Source organism: Sander lucioperca, chromosome 14 (assembly GCF_008315115.2).
Source record: "Sander lucioperca isolate FBNREF2018 chromosome 14, SLUC_FBN_1.2, whole genome shotgun sequence".
In the NCBI taxonomy this organism is placed as follows: Eukaryota; Metazoa; Chordata; class Actinopteri; order Perciformes; family Percidae; genus Sander; species Sander lucioperca.
This window is the reverse complement of record NC_050186.1, coordinates 33,793,588-33,819,358: the sequence shown is the minus strand read 5'-3', so window position 1 is coordinate 33,819,358 and position 25,771 is coordinate 33,793,588. Positions and strand designations below refer to the sequence as shown.

The following is a 25,771-nucleotide window of genomic DNA, read 5'->3' as shown; positions in this document are numbered from 1 at the left end:
AAAAGGAAATTGTGTTACCCCCGTTATTAGTCTCCATTAACTGACCCTCCTCCACAGTGCTGGGGAGGAGGGTCTAGCTAGTCCACACAGCATTCTGGGATGGGAAAAAAAACGTGCTCTGGTTTATTGGCATTTCTTTAAACCAATCACAATCGTTTTGGGCGGCGCTAAGCTGTGCCTCTGCAAAATAGCCTCTGGAAGGAACTTGTTTTGGTGGAATGTGTACGTAGGGAGGCGAGCTCTGTAATGAAAATAGCTGTGGAGTGTGTGATGAGAATTGTACTCCAAAAAAAAAGACATAACATATATATAAGAATACAATCTGATTGCCGGTTCTAGCTCGGAGGATGCTTCCCAAATCGACCGGAGTTTAGAATGCCAACACAAAGTAAGCAGAAGATGAGGGACATCCGGCTGAACTTCCGGCGGCACCTGAACTATCCCGTAAATGAAACGCCGTCGAGATAGACTACCCCGCTATTATCGCGTTAATTTTGACAGCCCTAATAACTATCAAATATGATGTACCTTATGTTATTTTTCTATGATATTGTATAGTTTGACATGTGGTTTTGTTATCCTGGGCCAGATGCTTTGCTCAGCAGCACCTCAGCAGCAGCATCAGTGTTAACCCTGTCCCTCCTCTGGTCTCTTCCTTCTCTGTGGGATTTGAGCTGACAGCTCTCTGCTCACAGTTAAAGATGTTTCCACGCTCTCTTTCATCCCCTTAGGCATTTTTTTTTTGAGGAAACAGCAGATTATTGCCAGAGAGATCAGACATTATTATAGATCTGATAGATGCTGCAAGACAGGTTTTTAGATATATGGCAGTATTTACATTTACATATCATCATCATTATCATCATGTTCGTCCCGCTAACCTCAATTTAGTCCAAGTCCTCAGCTCGGTGCTCCAGGCTGAATGCTGTGGGTCCAGACTGAAGGGAATAAAACGTGAAGCTGTGTAGTTTCTATCTGGGTCAGAGGATGAACACATTCATCAGCAGCAGATTCACATCAGCACAGTCTGAACAGAAACAAAAAAGATCTGATAGAAGAGACTCCACTGTGCATGCAATGTTCATCTTTAACCTCTGAGACCCTGATTTCCCCCTTAAGTGGATTTTAGTGGTCTTATTTACACATTGACAGTGTGAACACACAGTATTAATTAACACTGTATGTTTAGATATAAACATAAACTGATCTGATATCTAATATAATATGCATGTGTAACATGACATATACATACGTACAGTTGTGTTCAAAATAATAGCAGTCCAACATCACTAACCTCATAAATCAAATTTTTTGGTAGAAGTGATATTTCTACATGGCACATAATTTACTAGTAAGTGTTGTAGGGTCATAGAAAACCAACAGACCAACAGTCATGACATGCATGCTGCTCATTCTGTGTAATTGAATCTGTAATTGAAAGGGGCATGTTCAAAATAATAGCAGTGTTGTGTTCAATTAGTGAGGTGATTGATTCTGTGAAGAAACACATGTCAGTTATTCACACTGTTCTGTGTGTTTTGAAAGTTTGGATAATAATATATGGCTCAGACCAAATGAGGCGTCGCACCTTCTCACAACTCCAGGTTTGTCCGCAAGTTGCTGAAGTGCAAACTTCTCATCATCCTATAATGCACAGCGCAGATGACTACGGCAGCTGGTTTAATCAAAAAAAGCACAGTTCTTTCAGGAGTTGGGGCTGCTCGGATCTTTGGTCTGTTGGATCCCGTTCTCACCACAAACAAACCACTCCAGAGATCTTTTGGAAGCGTACTGAGACCTAGCCTCGTGAGACTGTCTGGTACATTTCATTTGTACAGAGAGTCTGGCCACTCTCCATTGACAAGTGTTAACTTCCTTGAAGGCAGGTACTCTGCTGAAGTTTAAAACTATTGGATCTGCCCAGAACCACTCTGGATCTGCCATAACAAATCGCTAACGTTTGGTCGTGATGTCGGCTTAGCATCGCTAGCATTCGCCTTAGCATCGCTAGCATTCGCCTTAGCCAACTCCTTCACCACTAACGGAGCGAGCTGGAAAATCTAACTTTTCCCGAACCCCGTGGGGAGGAGGGCCACAACATCATGGCCATCGACAAAACTCAGCAAAGATTGTTCTTGCTCGAGCTTTAACTTCTGCATATTCGGCAGCGTTGCCACAACAGAACGAACGGCTTCGCTCGCATCTTTCTCCGCCGCCATTACGGAACTACAACTCAAACTAGCGCACGACCTCAACGTCATCGTTCTCAGCCACTCCCTCTGTTCGCTGATTGGACCGGTAAAGATTTGGCTGGAGAAAACCCGCAAACCCAGACGGAGTACTGAAGGAAAATGAAAATTGAGCGGAAGTACGTAGGAGGGCAGAGCCAGGCTAGTGACAGCCCCCTAAGAATAATGAAAAATATTACCTAAGATCTTTCTAATAATTTTTATATTGTACAGGGGTAAAGGAAGAAAAAGTTTGGAAGGCAACCGTATGCAACAGATAGTTACATTAAATCAATGTCTTTGTTTTATACAAACTATAAAGCCAACCTGATACAGGTTTAAACCCATATGTTGGGATATTTGTCTGCGAAGAAGTTTTTTGTACGGGTATTATGTATGACCATGTTTCAGCTCTTCATTGAGACTACAAGCTTTTTACAAACCCAAGACTCCATGCTTTTAATGGCTTCAACATGTCATCAAGTTAAAACATTTGACATGTCTTGTGCATTTTTTTAGACACATTATTAAATTATACTATATGGACTCATTTAATGTCATTGACAAATTGGGATATACAATATAATTTAAATTAAAAGTGATTCTGTATGTCAATAATGTTTGTTTGGCATATACATGTAGCCTATATAAGCATGATTCATATTTAAATGTGTATGTAAAAAAATTAAATACATATAAATACTTATTTAAGTTACATTTTGTTTTGTATTTATGTGTTTTTTTCTCTCCGTGTGAATACTGTATAAAACCCAACGTTACCTTTGTTTTTGGTTGTTGCTGCTGGCAGCAGCAGCAGGTCATCCAGGTGTTGTATAATCAGAGTGGTCAGACTGCAGCCTGAGGAGCGTTACAGTTCAGACAGGACGACCTTGATGATACGCCTGGGAGGGGGGGTCTTCAGCCCAAACACGTCCACCTGGATCAGACTCAGCCCCGCAGAGGTCTGTTAACCTGAGGAAGGTTGAGGTCAACAAGAAGGTGAAGCCTGCTGTCCTCCCCCAGAGGCTGCCGTGTTCATTACAGTCACAATATGAAAGACTTTTAGAACACCATCTTTATGATTTAACTCAGGGGACTGCCCATTTCTCCCACGCTCCATTGTTCCGACCTCTCAATAACCCGAAAAATTCCCTTTGGTCCTACAGCCCACTAGTCCGACGTCCCTTTGTTTTGAAAAAATAAACCCTCTGATCCGACATACCATGGTTATGGTTATGGTTAGGGTTAGGGTTAGGGACAATTATTTATAATATTTCTTCAGGATTTTTGCCTTGTTTAACATGTTGGGAATCCCAAAGTTTCCTGTTTGAAAAAGCCAAGATGAGGCGTCTTCTCACTGATGAAGTTTCACATTGATTATTGCAGGGATATGCCCTATTCCTATTGATTATCATTGCATACATATGATAATATAAATACACATCCAACCCAAAACTAACTTTACCCTGTCGGACTTTGGACTTAGCCTACATTTTTATTTCAGTTTTTCAAAGATAGGCTAAACATTTAAATGTGTTAATAAGCTAGAGAAAAGTAATTTTGCTTGTTATTTTTGATTCACATTTTAGATGATGGGAGGTGATCCCCAAAAGCCTATATGGTCAGAACAATGGGATGTCGGAGCAGAGAGTTTATTTCTTTCGAAACAAAGGGACGTCGGACTAGTGGGCTGTAGGACCAAAGGGAATTTTTCAGGTTATTGAGAGGTCGGAACAATGGAGCGTCGGAGAAATTACATGGCACCTTAAATCATAGGTGTCAAGCTCATTTAAGTTCATGGGCCACAAAGAGCCTAATTTGATCTCAAGTGGGCCGGACCAGTAAACCACTCCAGAAAGATCAGAAACCGTTGGCAAAAGCAAGTTGCTTCTGCAACGACAGCATTCTAAGGTCATTGTAGAACGACATTTTTTTTACGGAACCAAGGAAGAGGAGTGATATTACGAGAAAAAAAATCTGAATTTCTGAGAAATAAAAGTCGTAAATTAACGGAAAAAGAACTCCGATATTCTCTGAGTCATTTGACAAGACCTCTTTGCATTTTGACTGTCTTGGTCTAATCAATGATAAAGGAACCTTTTGTTTTGATGGAAATGATTTATTCATTGACTGGTTTTATTTACATTTAAAACAGGAGATAATTATTTTGATGGAGTTATCACCTTTTGCAGGTCACACAGAGTGATGTGCTGAATGTAGCCTACCACGTGGTGAGGATTGTACTTAGAGTTTTGACAATTGTAAGTTTGTTTCAGTAAATGTGCCAAAGTGATTGAGAGAAACTGTAAATATAAGTACTTTGAAAGTCTTTCTCATGTCACAGAAACCACTGAGAGTGAAAAAAAGAGAGGTAAAGAGTAAGTTTTTGCATTAGGCCTGTTTATGGGTACTTCTATAGTGTTTTAGAGCGCTAGAGCTAGTTAACAAGACAAATAGTGGCATTTCTGTAACTTGATATCTTGGATGTGATACTGCTGTTGCTGCAGCGCAAACTATTGGTGGGTATAAGGAATTTGTTAACCCACCCACCCAAAATCACCACCAGTATATACTGTAACACTGTATAAACTACAGTACATCAGTTGCTCCCAACCTGGGAGTTGGGACCCCTTAAAGATTCCCAAGACAATTTGAGGGGTCACAAGGTGATCAAATGGATGCAACATATAAAAATATAAATTCAAAACCTGGATACTTTCACATGTTCAGGCCTCAAACACTAGCTATAATGGTTGGAGAACAGTAAATAATACAGTTACAATATCACCATTGCACTCAACAAAACAAAATTACACCAGGACCAAACCTAGAACACCAACCACCAACCAACTTCTGTGTAGAACATTTCATGCAGGTTGATGTAATTCAAAGTGCACTTTGAGGCAGTATTCACAGTTAAGTGTGTATCCAGTGTGGGTTTAAGTGTACCTGTTAATAAGGGGGGGCACACTTTCTATCACCCAGTGCACTGTGTGATCAGAAATCAAGAGAACAAACCCACTGTTCTTGACATACAGCTCTGTACCACCACCTGCTGGCCAAAAGTATCACTGCTGATTTTCTTTTCCCTCAAATGATAAAGTTGCATTGTTACATGACTTTACTGAGTGGAATAAAAATGAAATAAATAAATGATTAGTTTAGCAACTAGAAAAAAAACAAAGTAGATGCAGTCAGTCTCGTGATTTAGACTCACTGAGACAATGGAAGGCTTGATTCCTGCTAGGAAGATCGGACTGCAGCTGCCGTCACTGATGCCACCCAGCCTTCTCAACATGCTGCAAATTCCCCCTGGATCTGCCACGTGTGAAAAAAAGTGCATCTCTCGTCAATGCTTAAAAACTGCCACGGAATCAAGGAATATCTGTGCATGCCTGCCTATTTGACTTTCTGTAGAAGACAGACACCAGTAATGTCCGGAGGGTGCAAGGTCTTTTCTCTTGCAGCCGCCACTTTCACCTTTATGTCTCTTTTGTATGTGTTAGCGCTACCCTTGGAGTGAGCGATGCGAGCAAAGTTCATATATTATTTTAACTTTACCTTGGGTGCCGCTGACCTTTCAACACTGGGCCCTATTTTAACAATCTAAGCGCACGGCGTGAAGCGCCTGGTGCGTCGGGTGCAAGATAGAGCCCACTGTAGCAAACACCAAAGCTTAGCCCTCATGATCTGCACCATCCTCCCTCCAAGAATTTCAAACCCCTTCATTAGAACAGCAGGTCCCCCCCACCCCAGCCCTTTATGGAACCCTGCCAAACATAAGGTTCGACATCCACCCATTCCTCCCAAGCAGCAACCCAGCAGGCAGCTCCGCCCTCAAAGACACCTTGCCATCCCCTTGGCTCTTTAGTAAATAAAAGGCACTTCCAAGTCCAGACAACTCCTATGAAGATTTAATGTCTGTGCTGAGAACATAATCCAGAATTATTTCTCTTGAGCCTTGTCACAATGTTAAAAGGTTTACCCCCAGAAAAGAGAAGTGAAGTCAAAATTCAACCCCTGATATGTAAGACGAGCACTATAAATTAGATACCCAAACCATTAATTGTCACCTTTGAAAGCATATTTCTGTAGTTTTTAAACAGGAAAAAGTTCTGCTTGCTAATCCATAACCTAGCTGTTGCAATATATGTTTGCCCACGGGACATTATTGTGTGAGGGACTGGGGGGAGTTTTGAGTGTTACACCCGGAGCTCGTATTGAGTACATGTATGTGAGTTCACAACAGTGTTTGTCATTATTATAAGCATTAACAACATTAACAATTTACATTGTCCGTTGCTATAGACCTTTTTCACGGCAGACATTTTGACATGTCATAGTAGGAAAAGCACGGACGATTTTAAAATTGTCGGCCGATTTTCCAATCCTGAGAGACCCCACACACGGCAATAAAAAATCACGGGTCTAACAGTTTTGGTCTTACAGTGTGTGGTGCGCAGCACACGGCAAAATCAACACATCACACACGAACCGATTTGACTCCCGAGCATTCCCAGGTCAGACGGGAAATCTCGCAAAATCCCTCGAGATCAAACATGACTTCAGAGTAAACAATCACGGCGGACGAAGAGGATGCAGTGGCGATAGTTTGTAGTTGGTTTTTAACCGAAAAAAAAAACTTTATCAAAAGAAAATGCAATGGTCAAAGAAGTGGAGACAACGCGAGCATGGACTATACTTGCTATACTTATCTCCGACGTCCACCGGACTTTCTGGTGCGCCATGCCACCGGCTGTTTTGATTTTGTTTCCCGGTGCTTTCCTCGCTTTCTGATTGGCTACACGCCACAGTCCACAGGCTGCGTGCTCGTTTGTCCCCGGGGGACACCACACACAAGGAAAAATCGGGCCAAAACAATCCAACATGTTGGATATCCCCGATTTGAGATCGGAGCGGTCCCGACGTCCTTCCGAGCAGACGAGAGCAGTCTTAACACACCACACACGGCAGGAATATCTGATCAGATTATTTTACCATAATCGTAGCATCCTTAAGATTGTCGGAAGGGGTGAATCGGGGCTAAAATCGGCCTAATTATCCTGCCGTGTGAACCAGGCTTTAGGAGAGGCCCTGGTATGGTGCATGCTGACTCACTGAAATAGCTTACTGGGACACTTACTTACTGGGAATTGAGCCATCGATAAGGTTATCAATTTCAGCTGTGCTTTTCCTACTATGACAAGTCAAAATGTCTGCTGTGAAAAAGGTCCATTGTTTGTGCGCTGCTCCCAAGTGGTTAGCGTTGCCGCAGCAGTAAATTATCAACAGTTTGCTAATTCACAACCTAGTCAAGATAGGTACTGTACAATTCTTGTTGTTTTTGTTCGCTCTAACATTATGATAGTATTTGTCTGTAAAAGTTTGCAAAGGGTTTTATGGCCATGAAAGACCTAAATACACGTTTTGGTAAAAAAAGTGGGATAATTTGGGTTTATTCATAATACGAAATGCTATACTAGTAGCCAGTGTTGGGAAAGTTCACTTTCTACATGAACTAGTTCAAAGTTCAGTTCACAAATTTTAAAATGAACTAGTTCAGTTCATAGTTCATACTTCAAAATTTTGAACTAAGTTCACAGTTCCAAATGTGAACTAGTTCATAGTTCTTTTTTTCCATATGTTGCTGCGAGCTATTTTTTTTTCAAAATTATTGCCACAGCCCATATAGAATCACAGACGGCAATTATTTTATCAGTTTTAACACTTCATATCCAATTTTGAATCCTTATCCAACCAGGGTTTACATTAGCAATGAGGGGACAGCATTTCCCCATTGTTGCTTTAACGCTTTGTTGCTGTCCATTCAGTCCACACTAGTAGCAGCTGCAGCTTTCACCCCTCGGTATATTCTCAAAAACATGGGGAAAAACGTGCTGCTTGAATGGTCTTTTTTAATGAGGAATTATTAAAAGAAAAACAAGCCTCCATGCTGCTTTTTGTTTTGATGACGCATGCGGCGGTGCAACACTGGTGGCTGGTGTTGCCAGATTGGGTGTTTTTTCCCCTACATATTAAGGCCTGTTTCCGGTGTGTTTTAGCCGGGTTTTCGCCTAGAAGGCTCTATAGAAATCTGGCACCCTATTGAACGAAGTTAAACTGAGAGAGCGTACCGTTCACAGACACCAGAATGAACGAGTTCACAGTAACGTTCATCAGGCAGTAATACAGTACGTTCAGTTCACGTTCGCCCAAAATATGAACGAGTTCATGAACTATCGTTCAATGAGCGCGTTCAGGCACAGCACTGCTAGTAGCTTACTGGAGACGTTCCCTGTTCGCTCATCATCTGATACAAACGTATCGTCCTCTCATCAGTCACTGTATTTTTGTTAAAACAATTTCAAATAGTTCGCTAGTTTTTTACTCTGTTCTGCTTGCAAGTAGTTCATTTGAGGATGTTTGTTCCTCGGCCAGCAGTTGCTGTCGATTCTGCCATATTTGATTTTAGTCAGCAGAGATACTAGCAGAAATGGTCGCTATAGCAATGCGACCATGAATATGGGGGGTGGGACCTCTGAAGGGGGATTTCATTTGTTTAGCAGTTGAGTTGAAATATCAACAATCTTTAAGCAGCATCGCTTACTATCCCTTTAAGTTGGCTGGCTGACTAAACAGTGAGGGACTAGAAATAGTCTGTGTTGGGGCGCCCTCCCTTTCCCCCCTTTCCTGTCTACAGCTCTTCCTTTCAATTAATGGCCCTAAGGCCCAAATAATAATTTTAAACAAACAAATAAATTGTGTTTGTTGCTCTTCTTTTTTTTTTTGTTAGAGCGAACTGCCGCGAAAATATGATTACAGTTTGATTATAGCTTTTAACTTCAGTGATGCATCTTCAGCTATACAAAACTGACAAAAAAACTCCTTGTTTCTCAGAATGGATAAGGGAAAACATAACAACTGATGTCCATAACCTTAACCCATTCATGTTGTGTAATTAACATGGACACACTGGTGTCTTTGTGTCTCAGATGTGATTGTAAATTCACATTCTCAGAAAGTGGAAGCACTGCTACTTGGGCGGAGTGATTAGCGCAACACTGAAAAGCACAGTTACTTCCGTCAACAAAACCAATGTGAATAGCTAGTTAGTAGCGAACGTGACTGGTGATCATGGCATTATTTGTACACCCTGTGACTATACAAATCACAACATGTAAATAGGAATATGTTTGCGTTATTTTGTCACTTATTCGGAGCAGTCGGCTAGTTGGAACCAGTTACTTGCATGATCTGTGCTAGGCTAAGCTAATGCTGGGGGCGTCAGACAGCGTTACAGCATGCACGGAGATGAGAAGGGTATGTATCGACAGAGACAGAGTATTGTCTAACTCTGGAGGTTACGGTGAATAAGCTAAATCCCAATAAGTCGTCGTGTTCCTTTAATTTCAGGCCCTGCTTCCGGGTGTCAAGGTCCTCCGTTATCCACTAGGACGGATGCTCAAATCCTCTTTAAGCGCCGCGGTCGGTTAACGAAGTGAGATGACGGCTGGAGCGCTCGCTCTCTGTGTCAAATATTGCTGCAGATGGGATTACTTTGGAATTAGTTGAAAGCCCCTTGCGATAAAGACACTAAAGAGACATTGTGTTTTTTTGTACTTTTTATGGATGTATGATACTCAAACAGGGGGGGCACAAAATACAACAAATTGGGGCAAAGCCCCCTTTTTGACCTCTCGTGGTGCTGGGTGCGCTCAGCATTGAGAGGAAACTGCATGTTCACAAACAGGTTGCAGTCCAGGGGTAGGCCTATATTCTAGTGTCCCAGACTGTGCCTCTCCTGTCACAGAGCTAAGCAGCATGTCTTCTGGTGATCTTTAAAACACACACACACACACACACACACAAAGTTTTATCGTGCACAGACAGAATACTGTTTATTTCTATAAGTATGTAAAGAGAAAACAACCTTTAGGCAAAACTCATTTTAATTCAATCTGTTCAAGCCAAGAGAGGTGTTACTAAACACACCTTCACACCCACAAACTCACCTGATTTCCTGTAAATGGAGAGAGAAGGGAGCAACACTGACCAGGTGATCCAGGTACATAAACACAGAAAGAGAAAGCGAAAGAGTAAGACGTGTTTTCAGAGAGACTGAAGGCTGAGGCAGGGTGAGTGTCAAACCAATATTTATTGTTTTACTGTCAAAGTCTTCAACTGTTTGTTTTCTCCCTGTGGACTGTAAAGGAAAGAAATGTTAGAATGAACTCAGCAGTTTAATTTATTTGTGGACACAAAGTCGCGATTGGCTGAATAATACACATTAAACCTGCGGTAAAGCAAGAAAACCGGTTTAACTGACATGGTTTTATTGTACTTTAAGTGTGTGTGTGTGTGTGTGTGTGCGTGCGTGCGTGCGTGCGTGCGTGCGTGCGTGCGTGCGTGTGTGTGTGCGTGTGTGTGCGCGAATGTGTACTGTAGAGAACAGAGAACTTTTATCTCCTCACATACTCATTACACAAGAATAATCATTCAGTGTGTGTGTGTGTGTGTGTGTGTGTGTTTGTGTGTGTGTGTGGTACTTCCTGTTCTTCCTGTTTATAGATGGGTGATTGTGTGGAGGAAGAGGACGGAGCAGAGTCTGTAGTATCTGGCTGTCTGTCTATGAAGTGTAGTAGTAGTACTCCTCCAAACTTCAGTAATGAACCTGGACCCTCGGACACAAAGTAAGAGAACTGCTACTAACTCATTTATATGACTCATTTTGACTTTCCTCTACCACTGCAATGTTTATTATGTTTTTTGTTGATTTTCTGTTTGTATAATAAATGAATACTAAAATGTTATTGATAACTAAAATTGAACAAAGAGAAAGCATTTGTGCCACCTTCCTCTTCATATCTTTGATAGCTGTCACACGCAATTTCCACCAACTGCGGAAGGGCTGCCGATCGGCTCCGCTGCGTGTCGGTTCCGTGCTCCGCCGTCCTTCAATACCCACTAGGTCCGTATTTGTTGCGGAATGGCTGTGGCCATGACTGACAGCTGAAGTCACGAGGACCCACGAGATCTCACAAATTCACGTATGATCGCGCGATATAACAGGATGTAGTTTCTATAATGACTTCAGACCCGTCGCCCTGACCTCTGTGGTTATGAAGTCCTTTGAGCGCCTTGTGCTTTCACACCTCAAAGCCATCACCGACCCCCTGCAGTTTGCCTACAGAGCCAATAGGTCTGTAGATGATGCAGTCAACCTGGCCCTACACTACATCCTCCGGCACCTGGACTCCGCAGGAACCTACGCCAGGATCCTCTTTGTGGACTTCAGCTCTGCCTTCAACACCATCATCCCGGCTCTGCTCCAGGAGAAACTCTCCCAGCTTGGTGTGCCTGACTCCACCTGCAGGTGGATCACTGACTTCCTGTCTGACAGGAAGCAGCATGTGAAGCTGGGGAAAGACATCTCCAACTCACAGACCATCAGCACCGGATCCCCTCAGGGCTGTGTTCTTTCTCCTCTGCTCTTCTCCCTGTACACCAACAGCTGCACCTACAGTCACCAGTCCGTCAAGCTTCTGAAGTTCGCGGACGTCACCTCCCTCATCGGACTCATCTCTGATGGTGACGAGTCCGCCTACAGGTGGGAGGCTGACCACCTGGTGAAGTGGTGCAAGCAAAACAACCTTGAGCTCAATGGTCTAAAGACAGTGGAGATGTTTGTGGACTTCAGGAAGAATTCAGCCCCACCTGCCCCCATCACCCTCTCTGGCTCCACAATTAACATTGTGGAGTCTTTCCGCTTCCTGGGAAATATCATCTCCCAAGACCTCAAGTAGGAGCTGGACATCAGCTCCCTCGTCAAGAAAGCACAACAGAGGATGTACTTCCTGCGGCAGCTGAAGAAATTCAACCTGCCAAAGACAATGATGGTGCACTTCTACACAGCCATCATTGAGTCCATCCTCACATCCTCCATTACCATCTGGTACGCTGCTAGCACAGCCAAGGACAAGGGCAGACTGCAGCGTGTCATTCGGTCAGCTGAGAAGGTAATTGGCTGCAATCTGCCACCACTCCAGGACCTATACGCCACCAGGACTCTGAAGCGTGCTGGAAAGATTGTGGCTGACCCCTCCCACCCCGAACACAAACTCTTTGAGCCACTCCCCTCTGGCAGGAGGCTGAGGTCCATCAGGACCAAAACTTCACGTCGCAAGGACAGTTTTTTCCCCTCCGCCACTATCAACAAGGCCACCCTGACTCTCTCTACACCCCACCTCTGGCTCTACATGCCACTGTACTTAACCTACTGTTCTGGTCTTTTTATCTTAACACTTACTCTGTTATTTTTAATACGTTCTGTGTGTGTGTATATATATATATTTATACTTATATTGTTTGTTCTGTTTAACCTGTTTGTTTAACTTATTTTAGAGAATGTGACATGCACCTACAACACCAGAACAAATTCTTTGTATGTGTAAAAAATATACTCGGCAATAAAGCTTTTCTGATTCTGATTCTGATAAACAGAACCGCAAAACAACAGTTTGCTTCAGGCCTGTCTCTGCCCATTATGACGTTTTCAAGGTGTAGTGCAGGGAAATATGATCCGCCGTGAGCACAGTGTATTTTATTTTGAAAATTAACCGGATGTTTTATTTTGTTTCTGTGCTCGACTTCCTGTCCCGCACTATCTGCCCTGTGCTGAATTGCTGCGGAGCTCTCCGACATCCGGCAAAAATAGAAGCTCTGCGTATCTGCTCCGGAGGGCTGCGGATCACCGGAGCTGGGACGCAGTCGGAACGCAGCCGTTCTACAGTCAGTGGAAATACACACATTAACTTTAATGGAAACCTAATGACTCCGCCACCGTTCCGGAGCGGATCCGCAGCCGTTCCGCAGTTGGTGGAAATTGGGGGTCAGTCACCTAGAAAAAACTGTAATCTAATCTAAGACTAGTACACACTAATACAGACTTTGAGTCCTCCTAATTGTTAACAGTAGCAACAGTTTGGGTATTTAGAGCTTCCTAAAATAGAGAATTTATCAATGGTTCAAGTGATAAACATAAACATCATGGTGTTTCCAGAGGTCAAGACAACACACAGAGAGCAGAGTCTGTAGTATCCGGCTGTCTGTCCATGAAGAGTGACCGGTCCAAACGTAATCCTCTGGACTTCAGTATTGGTCCTGGACCCTCAGGCACAAAGTAAGAAGATGTTTTTACCATCAGCTGTCCTGTTGGCAGATAATGCATTGAGGATGAAGGCAAAATGTTCTGCGAAAATGGTTTCACTCCAGAGAATTTGACAGTGTAATTAAACTTCATGACAAGTCCAAATTGTTTGACGTTACTTAAAGTCAAGGAAAATATTCATGACATAATTATAATGGTCCCATGACAGCCAATGTCGAAAAACCAACCACTTATGACTGTATAATGTAATGTTAAAATATAAAGCTTAATAGTTTCTTTGAATTGAATAAATAGGCCTGCTATGACATATTTATGTTATTTGTTATTTTGTCTAGGTTAATGTGAAGTTGTCATATCAAAGACATTGTTGTCTTGGTTGATGTCAACTAGAGGATGGAGACCCGAACCGAGCCCGTCGGGATCCGACGGTACCCGACGGGCCGGGCCGGGTTCGGACAGATATTTAGAAATGATGTTGGGGTTCGGGTCGGGCTCGGTCACATCAACGCGATAAGGCATTGAACATTTTACTTTTAAAACAGCTTATTATTCAGGTGCACGCCTGTGTTAACGTGTGCTTGGTTCCCCGTGTGCGCTGATGCGTTCATCTGTTGACATTTCCGAATGCCTTCCTACAGTTGCTAAATAAAAGCGGGCTTTCCACACACGTGGATGTGTCCGTGTACACAAATCAATAGATTAAATAACGTGGCCATTTCACAAACTGCCGTGAGACTGGGTTGGATAATCTCTGAGCTATCTACTGAACAACAACGTCAGCTAATGTTTTTTGACACTATTAACACTATGATGGAACTAAACCTGACACTTTATACTGTAAGTCACAGTAATAACGACCAATTTCACACAATGTTCTAACATTCAGCAATTTTAGTTGCTTACCTTTTTAATTTGGGTTCTAATCTGCTCCATGAAATAACCAACTTCTTCTGTGGGGACTACCAACGTTAAACTTCACAACCGTCTCCTGCTCTCCCTCTGTCATAGTAGATAGACTCAGCCAAAGGCAGGAGTCTGGCACAACCACCTCCAAATGGTCAAAATTACATTTCTGTTAACCTTTCCTTGACAGGGTTACAGGTGCATAGCATTGGCGACAGACACACAGGATATTAAACTCATTGAACCTTTAATTGTTTGTCCTCTGTCACTAACAGACAAGTTCGAAAACTCTCACTTGAAACACCATTTTACATAATAATTTTTAGGGGGGGTGAGATGAAGAAAAAAAATGGGTCTAAAATCGCCCATGTACTGCAGTGTGTGTGGTATATGCAGATAAATGGTGTCAACGTTTTCCTTTAATAAACTACAGGTAGATCACTAAAAGTTTAATTATACAGCCACGTAGGAAAAGCAGTTGAAGGAACATTTTCATTACAGACTGAATTCAAACAGAAAAGTAACACCAGGAACACACCGCAGCTATTTTTATTTCGGCGCCCATGTTATTCAATCTGTCCGTTCATACCGGCACGTAGCGTCCACGTATGTCTGCGCGCTGCAGCGATAGTTTCAGCGTCCCGTCTATTTTTTACACGATACGTGAGCGTATGTGTCAAGCCAGGCAGGTGATCACATACAGGAAGACCACAGTGCAGCCGGATACTTTACAAAAATAAAGCACATTTCAAAATAAAACACTTAGGTTCATGGTGATTTCGCGACACGCCTGCGGTGTGTTCCCTGTGTAAATCTGAACACCTCAGGTGTGAGACAGTGTCAGCCACGTCTTAATATTTTTAAACTACAATCAAAAAATCATTTTAGTTATAAAGACATGTCTTCTTCACAGAAGGAGAAGTGATGTTTCTTTGGAGGAGCAGCCGTCCAGATCCAGAACCAGACCTGGACTGCAGACAGACGATCAGACCTGCACTGTACAAAGTAAGTCTGTACATCTGTCTGCTGCTGTCTATTGTTATACAGTCACATTTGTTGCGTCATACAGCACAACAGTTTAAGATCATTAGTCCATCTGAAATTTAACTGCATTTTTTTTCTGCTCCAACAAACATTGTATATTCACTTTCACTCCTCCTTTGTTCTCCTTTGAGAGAAAATCAGAACACAAAATACAAAATAGATTTATATTTAATGTTTTACTTTTATGATGGTGCCCCCTGTCTGCAGGCTTGCATTAACCGAGTGTTAGTCTATATCCACGACGTTCCACTTCCGGGATGGCTCTCGTTATGCCGAAAATTCCACCAGATGTCCATTAACTTACGCTTTCTTTGTGTTGTAATTTTAAACTCTATGGTTAACTGCTCCTCAGATCTCTGCAAGGTAAATCCAGACAGCTAGCTAGACTATCTGTCCAATCTGAGGTTTCTCTCGCACGACTAAAACAACCTTTGAACGAGCACGTTCCACTAAAACAACTTCCTTACCAGGGCTATTTTGCTCAGGGTTTAGCCCGACCAAGACGATTATGATTGGTTTAAAGAAGTGCCGATAAACGAGAGCACGTTTTTCTCCTATCCCAGATTGCTGTGTGGACTAGCCAGACCCTCTTCCGCAGAGCTGTGGAGGAAGGTCTGACAATGTGAGCTAACCGAGTGTAGAACAGTAATGTCAATGTTGTATCATAGACAGACAGTCACAGTTAGAACAGCTAGCAGCCTGGGACAATGACACGTTATTATGGAACCCATGCAACATAGGCAAGACCCGCCCTTCAATAGCATTCACACGCTACTGTTGGCCAGGCGTCCATGCTTACGCAAGGTAATGGAACCAGATTTGTTCAGGTCCTATCCCCTGAGCAGTCGGCTATCCTGACCTTAACTACTCGAGGTCAATGCCTAACACCAACCAATCAGGCTGCTTCATAGGGCGGATCTTGCCTAGAAGTTGCGTGGGATCCATAATAACGCGACAATGACGTTGTATCTGTGACGTCACCCATTGGTTTGTGGACTGCTGTTTTGAAGCCCTGAGTTTAGCGATACGGGCTTCACCATCTTGGTTTTTTGTAACCACATTTGACGATTTTTGATGAGAGGTAATGCTAAAGAGGAAAGTTGCTAATGTTCAACCCTTCTGAAGCTAGTCATCCAGTGGAGACCATTCATCTGCATGTACGCCAGTACAGAAAATGAGCAAACTTTTCCTTAAGTTATCAGCTAATGCTAGCTGTAGCTAGCTAGCTTAGTTAGCAGAAGGCTTAACAAGACATTTCTAGACAACCAAATTATTTTTGATGAAGTGAAAACACAGAGTGAGAGGGGCAAAGCAGAAGACTTGAAACTAGCAATGGAGGCCATGAAACTCATTATGAAAATGTTAACTGAGGTAGTAAATCAAAAGTAGAAGTAGGGTTATTTAAAACAGTAGGACATTAAAGCAGGTAAAGATGTTCTAGTAGAAACACTAAATACAAGTATCTCTGTATATGTTCTTGTGTTAAACATTTTCATATTGGTTACAAAAACAATTCACCAGATTGAAAACTTTTCATTTTTCATTATTTCTCTCACATTTGTCCTTTTTAGTGATTGGTGGTCAGCATGAACATAAGATCAGTCTGAAGCAGACATGTGACTGTGTGACTGAAGGAAGTGACCAAACAGGAAATGGAACCTGCCTCAACGCTAAAGGAAGTCAAACATCCCTTAAAAGGATCTACACTGTGGTCTACATCACAGATGGACAGAGTGAAGAGGTTAATACCCAACATGAGGTGAGGCAGCTCGAAACAGCTTCAAGATGAATGAAACCAACCCAATCAAGTGCAGCGACATCTTTAAAGCCTTACCTGGCCAACAGAAACACATCAGAGTCATCATGATGATCGGCGTCGCTGGCGTTGGAAAAACCTTCTCAGTGAAGAAGTTCTGTCTGGACTGGGCCGAGGGTTTGGAAAACCAAGATGTCAGTCTGGTGATTCCGCTTTCGTTCAGGGAGTTGAACTTGATCAGAAATGAGCAGTACAGTCTACTCGAGCTACTCCATGTTTTCCATCCAACATTAGAGAAGGTCACAGCAGAACAGCTCGCTGGCTGTAAAGTTCTCTTCATTTTTGACGGCCTGGATGAAAGCAGACTTTCACTGGATTTCCAAAACAATGAGGTTGTGTCTGATGTCACAGTGAAGTCATCAGTCAACGTGCTGTTGACTAACCTGATCAAAGGGAAGCTGCTTCCCTCAGCTCTCATCTGGATAACTTCCCGACCTGCAGCAGCCAATCAGATCCCTCCTGCATGTGTTGACAGGGTAACAGAAGTACGAGGCTTTACTGACGCCCAGAAGGAGGAGTACTTCAAGAAGAAAGTCAGTGATGAAGAGCAGTCCAGCAGAATCCTCTCACACATCAAGACATCCAGGAGCCTCCACATCATGTGTCTGCTCCCAGTCTTCTGCTGGATCACTGCTACAGTTCTGGACCACATGTTGACTACAGACCAGAGAGGAGAGCTGCCGAAGACACTGACTGACATGTACTCACACTTCCTGCTGGTTCAGACAAAGAGGAAGATGTACAAGTATGCCGAGGGACATGAGACGAGTCCACAGGAGCAGACAGAGGCCGACAGGGAAGTTCTTCTGAAGCTGGGAAGGCTTGCGTTTGAACAGCTGGAAAAAGGAAACATCATGTTCTACCAAGAAGACCTAGAGCGATGTGGTCTTGATGTCACAGAGGCCTCAGTGTACTCAGGATTTTGTACACAGATCTTCAAAAGAGAGAGTGTAATCTTCCAGAAAACAGTCTACTGCTTCGTTCATCTGAGTATTCAGGAGTTTCTGGCTGCAGTCTACATGTTCCACTGTTACACCAACAGGAACACAGAGGTGCTGGAGGACTTCCTTGGAGAGGTCTACGTTGATTCATCCCTGGATGTCTTCCTGAGTAAAACTATGGCAAAATCCCTCAAAAGTAAAAATGGCCACCTGGACCTATTTGTTCGCTTCCTTCATGGCCTCTCTCTGGAGTCCAACCAGAGACTCTTAGGAGGCCTGCTGGGTCAGACAGACAACAGTCCAGAAATCATCCACAGAGCCATCAACAACCTGAAGTGGATGAACAGTTATGGGATTTCTCCTGACAGAAGCATCAACATCTACCACTGTCTGATGGAGATTAATGACCACTCAGTCCACCAGGTGATCCAGGAGTTCCTGAAGTCAGAGAATAAATCAGAGAAGAGCCTCTCTGTGATCCACTGCTCAGCTCTGGCCTACATGCTGCAGATGTCAAAGGAGGTTCTGGATGAATTGGACCTGGATAAATACAACACATCAGAGGAGGGACGACTGAGACTGATTCCAGTTGTGAGGAACTGCAGAAAGGCTGTGTAAGTCCCCATTGTTGTTCTTTCTCCAAATTATTTTCAGTATTTTCAACATATACATCGATGTTTTTAGCTGCAGAGTAACGTCAGACAATCTGCTACCTGTTTACAATGGCACACACATCCAGATTACAAAGCAAACCCCAGAGTTTTCAAATCAAATGGGGCAGCAGTGTTTCCAAATGTCTCCCTTTTAGGGGCTCGGAGACGTAGAGAGTAGTGTGGAGTAGGGCTGTGCAATTCATTGAAATTTAATCGTGATTATGATTTTGGCTCCCAATGATCACAAAAACAGAATAATCGTGAAAAATTATTATTTAGCTCATTGTGTTTTGCAAGTTAACTCTTATTTTCTCTTGTGTTCTGAATGAAAAAATAAAGTTTAAATAGGAAAAGTATTAAGGCAAATTTCACACTTCAGTTCACCAACAACAACAACAACAATAACAACTAGAGATAAATATTAAAAGGTGCAGCAAAACAGCATAGAAAAAGGATAAAAAACGAAATCAAAATAAAAACAAATGGAAAACAGCTAATTTGGTTACAAGTTAAAAGCCGCTTAAAAGAGATGGGTTTTGAGTGCGGTTTTGAAGTGAGCAAGTGATGTGGAAAGTCTGAGGTCTTTAGGGAGAGAGTTCCAGCGGAAGGGGGCAGCAACAGAGAAGGCCCTGTCCCCCCAGATTCGGTGCTTGGTGCGGGTGAGAGGGGAAAGGATGGAGGTTGCGGGTGGGGGTATGATGGTGCAAAAGGTCAGTGAGGTAGGAGGGGGCAAGGTTATTGAGAGCTTTGTAGGTGATGAGGAGGGTTTTTAACTGGATTTTGTGTTGGATGGGGAGCCAGTGGAGGTCTCGGAGGACTGGAGTGATGTGGTCTCTGGTACTGGAGTGAGTGAGTAGACAGGCGGCTGAGTTTTGGATATATTGTAGTTTTTTTTAGGAATTTGGTGGGCGTACCATACAGAATGCTGCAGTAGTCCAGTCGTGAGGTGGTGAAAGCATGGATGAGAGTTTCAGCGGCTGACAAGGAAAGGGAGGGACGAAGGTGGGCAATGTTTTTGAGATGGAAGAATGCAGATTTGGTGATGTGGTTGATGTGGTGCTCAAAGGAGAGGGTTTCACCCTGAGGTTGCGGATTTTTTTTTTTAGATACTGGAAAAGAAGAATCATCGATGCTGAGAGAGAAGTTTTGGTAGGATTTGATTAGGGATTTTTGGTCGGTAATAAGGATTGTCACAGTTGACTTTGAGGAAGTTAGCTTGCATGCATGCTTTTAGGCAGTTTGTGAGTGTGGAGCAGGTGGCAGCTGTGATGGATTTGGTGGGGATGTAAAGCTGGGTGTCATCGGCATAACAGTGATAATGTAGTCCATGGTGGCGTATGATGTGACCAAGGGGGAGCATGTAGAGGATGAAGAGGAGGGGACCAAGCACCGAACCTTGGGGGACTCCCTGCAAGACTGGGGCAGTGTTGGATATGGATTTGTTGATGCTGATAAATTGGTGGCGGTCTGAGAGGTATGATTTGAACCAGGAGAGGGCAAGGGTAGGGTAGTAGTGTAGATATAGTCTTAAAAATCACTGAACATCATATTAAAATAAAGTTTAACAAACACAAATCACAGCACCCTGTGTATTTCAGTATAACACATTTTACAGTACATTACAGTCATTTGTCAGACACGTTTGTCCAAAGAAGTGCTCAAGGGCACTTTGTCATGTGGACATGAGGCGCTCAAGGTTCAAACACCACACCTTGTGATCAATGACCGATCAGCTGAGCTGCTGCAGCTGCTCATGTTCATGTGCTTTGTGATCAAAATGCATGTCTAGTTTATGATAAAATAGTCATGTTAAAGTCATTTTAAGTGTTTTATTATCTGTAATCACAGACTTACTGGCTGTCGACTCTCAGAGACTCACTGTGAAGTTGTGGCCTCAGCTCTGAAGTCTAACCCCTCCCCTCTGAGATTGTTGGACCTGTATAACAACAAGCTGCAGGATTCAGGAGTGAAGCATCTGTCTGCTGGACTAGAGAGTCCTCACTGTAGACTGGAGACTTTGAGGTCAGTTCATGTATTGTGCTAACATACAGTATATATTTACCAAATTTGAATCCATAACTGAAGTTGTTTTTCTTACTTGTCTGAGCACAAAGTTTGTCTAGATGCCTGAACAGTGGCTTTGACTGTAAATTTCATCTATAATCAAAAGGGACTAACACATTGAAAACATTGTGAATATATCTCTCTTTGCCTAACCAACTAATCAAACTAACTTTAAAGGGGGAGAGTGTGGAACATATTTCTCTTTGCCTAACACACACACACACACACACACACAATCAAACTAACTTTAAAGGGGGAGAGTGTGAAACATATTTCCAAATGTAGGTGTTTGAAGTATCTTAAGTTGTGTCTGATCTGTCCACAGACAGTAAAAATAGTGGATGTAGCATCCGTGATGTCAGCCATTGGTTTGTGGAATGTCGTTGTGAAGCCTGTGCATGTAACATTTATAGATATATCTTGCATCCCTAATTCTAAACCTTATTCAGCTCTGAACAGATTAATGGTTACTGCTGTGCATGTAAACGCAATGATTGAATCATTTTAAGCAGGAACATTGTCTTCTAAGGATAAAACATATATTCTTTTTTCAGATTGAAGAGCTGCAGTTTGTCAGAGATCAGCTGGGCTTCTCTGGCCACAGCTCTGAAGTCCAACCCGTCCCATCTGAGAGAGCTGCAGCTGAGTTACAACGAGCTGCGAGATTCAGGAGTGAAACTGCTGTCTGATTTTCTGGAGAGTCCACACTGTAGACTGGAGACTCTGAGGTCAGTTCACTGAGTCTCTGTTACTATATTGGATCTTATATGTTTAATTTATGTACAAACATAACTTGCATCCATAAAGTTGTACATTTGATTTTGTTCGTATTTTCAAGTTTCTTGTACTAAATGTAGTCAACAGTCTCAAAAGAGTTGTGTTCCTCAAAGGGACTGTAGAAAATGTTGGTTGTTAAAGTAAATTTATAATTGTTGGTAAATGGCCACATCTGTTTACAGAAGATCCAGTGAAATAATATTGGTCTTAAATTAATAAAGTTTACTTGCTGTAGTAGAAATATTTCTTTGGTTTCTGTATGTGATGTGAATATGATTTCACAAATACTGTCTGATCATTGATTTTGATCCTTAAGAGCACACACAGCTGTTTAAAGGATCAATATAGTGTTGATCCTCTAATCACAGACCTGACTGAGGTCAGCAGCATGTTATTGTTTACTTTTTTATCTACATCATTTATTCGTTATTCAGGTTGCGGAGCTCTGGTTTGTCAGAGGTCACCTGTGCTTCTCTGGTCTCAGCTCTGAAGTCCAACCCCTCCCATCTGAGAGAGCTCGATCTGAGTGACAACAAGCTGCAGGATTCAGGAGTGAAGCTGCTCTGTGGGTTTCTGGAGAGTCCACACTGTAGACTGGAAAGTCTGGGGTCAGACACCATTTTTTACTTCTGTGCTGAGATTAATATGATGTGGAAGCTGGGGTGACACTACACTGCTGAAATAAAGCTGATATTATAATGATCCACACTGAGTATCTTAATGCTAAAGTCTATTTTTCTTCTTAAGTGTTTTCATTGACAGAGCAATGTTGAGCTTCACGTTTAAAACTTTAACATAACAAGAGAATTCCTACACTGGATAATTCAATCTAAACCTCTGAAACACTTCAAACACTCTTAATTTTTTTATTGTTATCGTTATAGTAGATACACAGTAATGGCATGAGAGAGACCAGACCATAAAAGACCATAGGTTGAATTTGAACCCGGGCTGCTGCCAAGGACACCTAGATAAGCTAGAGGTCGCCCCTTAATTAAAATACGTAATCACGATTAATCACAAACTAATCACACATTTTTTATTGCTCTCTTCTAAATTTCTACATTCTAAACCTTCAGCTATGAACAGATTATTAAACGTTGAATGATTTCAAGCAGGAACATTGTCTTCTAAAGTTACAACATTCTTCTTTATTTAGATTAAGGTGCTGCATTTTGTCAGAGACCAGCTGTGTTTCTCTGGCCTCAGCTCTGAAGATCAACCCCTACCATCTGAGGGAGCTGAACCTGAGTCTCAACAACCTGAAGGATTCGGACGTGAAGCTGCTCTGTGATCTTGTGGAGAGTCCGAACTGTAGACTCGAGACTCTGAGGTCAGTAGAGAGTTGAGTCAGTCCATGCTGCTTTCAGCAGTATTTATCTAAACACAGATAGTACCAAAGCAAGTCAGTTTAAATCAATGTTTAAACATAAACGTGTTGCTACATTTTGTCGGGGCTGAACGTGCACCAGTAAAATAGAGCCAAACTAAGTAGTAACCCTCTGCCTACTTCCATGGCATGGATCTATAGATAGAATGCAGGTTTTATGCACTTCCCCATTGGCTTTACCTTTCAGACCAGAAAGCTTTGTCCATTATTTTTTACAGTCTTTTGTTCACTCCAATACGCTAACATGAGAGCTGTAAGGAAGCAGACTCCACTACACAGCCGCTCCACTTGTGGTCTGAATAGGACTAAAGTCCCTGCTGGTCTTTATATTGCATCACTGACCGATATTTCTGTTGTCTTCTCTTAATAGACGGGAGTGGTGATCTCTGTCAGTGTGAGCATCAGTAAAGTAGATCAGGATCAGCTGAGTCCTGATGATCCAGAGGTTGAAGCAGCAGGGCCTTGTTACTGGGATGGCCCTCAGTGCTGCAGTCTAAACTGCTCTGAGATCAGCTCCACTGTCAGACACAATGTCAAGCCCACCATCATCCCTGTGTTCCTCTGATCCTTCCACACAGTCGCTGCACACACAGTGAGACTCATCCACACTCTACGCATTACTTCTGTTTATGGCAGCATTTCTTGTCAGCACTAGACAAACACTATATCGTATTACATGGCTGTGACAAATAAATGTACCACTTCTAAGCAGAGGGCAGAACATAATGTTATCTCTGAGCCTGACCGGGTAAAGCCTCTCTTCCTCCAGGAAGCTGCCTCCATCTCACGCATGGTATGTGTCCACAGGGGCTTTTTTTTTTACAGCAGGGATCACCCCGCTTGGATGCTTGATGGGCTTGCCACTAGCAGTTATCAATATCTCTTCAATGACCACTGACAAGCAAAGAAAACAGGCCACACCACATCGTTGGGAAAATTTCTCTTATTTTACGAAAATAGTTCACCCAAAATGTGTTTCTGAAATAATTTGATGTGAGAAATAAGCTGCAGATGCTGAATCTGTCATTTTAGATATTTTTTTTATAACGGTCAGTATAAAATATTTTCTGGAGTTTTCTGACATTCAGCAGCAGCGTGAATGTGCACAGCGCTCACGCTGACTGACTAAAAACCCCAAAAGCACTACTGCTCGACTTGGGTTCCAGGCAAACATCCTCTTCCTTTACCTTTTATTCTTTCTCTAACTGGGAATGTTGATATTGGCAGTGTGCGAAGAGGTAAGTTACTCAAAACCTTTTTTTTCTGAAGTCAATTAATACAACCCCCTAATCCCAGTGTTAAACGTCCAATATGTAATTTTCTGTCACAAGTGGTCTCTCTCTATCAAAACCATAGATGTAAACCAAGCCCCCAGGAAGTGCAAATTGACCATAGTGGCCAAAAAGTGGAATAGCAACTCCCGGCCCGTCACGTGATGCCCTCTGGCCCAAAACGACTTTTCCCCATAGACTTAAATGGAAAAAGGGGCGACCTCTAGCTCACCCAGTAAGAGCGTGGGCCCCATGTAGGCCGGGTCCTTTGCAGCAACCCGGGTTCGAGTACGACCTGCAGCCCTTTGCTGCGTGTCATCCCCCATCTCTCTCCCACCTTTCCTTACTATCCACTGTCACTATCAAATGACGGGAAAAGCCCTAAAAAGTCATCTTTAAAGTAGGGCTGTCAGCATTAACGCGTTAATCGCAATGCAATTAAGAGCCGAGCATAATGCGTTAATTTATTTTACACTTCACTCAGCTTCGCGTCGTGCCTAATAGGCTACTATTTTGACCCTTTGCCGCACCTTTACTACTCCTACTGCTGCAGGCTGCAGGCATGATGGAGAAAGACAGCAGCAACACAATCTGAATGCTGCTTTTTATTTTCCAAAACTCCCAGACGGCTCAGTAGACAAGTCGAAAGCCACATTGTGTAAAACCAAATTAAAATATCACTGAAGCACGTCAAGCTGGAGCTACCACCTACGAGCTAAGCATAGTAGTACAGTTAATGTGTCAGCATCGTAGAAGACTCGGCTCTTAAAGACGTACTACGGTTGGCATGTTTTGACCCGTCTTATACATTGCCGTCGAGGGGGACAGTAGTTTCACACACACACACACACACACACACACACCTGTACGACACGGAGAAAGCAGCCCAACTGGAACTGCTGCAAAGTGATGCAAGGTGATCACTGGACGTCAGTGAGTTATCTAAATTATTTAGGAGTTACTGCACACTATATTGACTCTAGATTCAAATGTGTGACTAGATTCACACATTTTTCTTTTGTTTACAGTAAATAAATAATAAACAAATACAAATCTTAAAGTCAACTTCATAAAGGAACTTTCTTTGCATTCATTTGATTCCCAATCAAGATACACTGGTAAGAATTGCTTTCCATTGTTAATATGTACTTAAAAACAGTTCTGAAATGCAAAATAATAGAATTTTAATCGTGTGATAAAACATGCGATTAACTGTAGAAATTTAGCGATTAATCGCGATTAAGAAAAAATTAATCGTTTGACAGCCCTACTCTAAAGACTTGCATAGAGAAAGACACATCTGTAAATAAGTGGATACATTTTTTTGAGTGTCACAACCCCCCACAAAATTACTTTGTTTCACTTTCAGAATTTGATCTGGGCCCCTTTTTTCTTTTCTTATGCAACAGTTATTTTCTGTGTATATATTTGTTTTCTCTAATTGTTTATTTCATATTAATGTTTGATATATTTTGTTTATGTTTGCACCATTCACCCAGGCAAATTCCTTGTCAGTG

The 25,771-nt window shown here is 42.5% G+C and overlaps 1 pseudogene; it reads left to right on the top strand.

Annotated features, from left to right (window-relative positions):
- Positions 1-13,282: 13,282 nt before the first annotated feature.
- LOC116041434 lies at positions 13,283-24,034 on the top strand (annotated as a pseudogene).
- Positions 24,035-25,771: the final 1,737 nt, after the last annotated feature.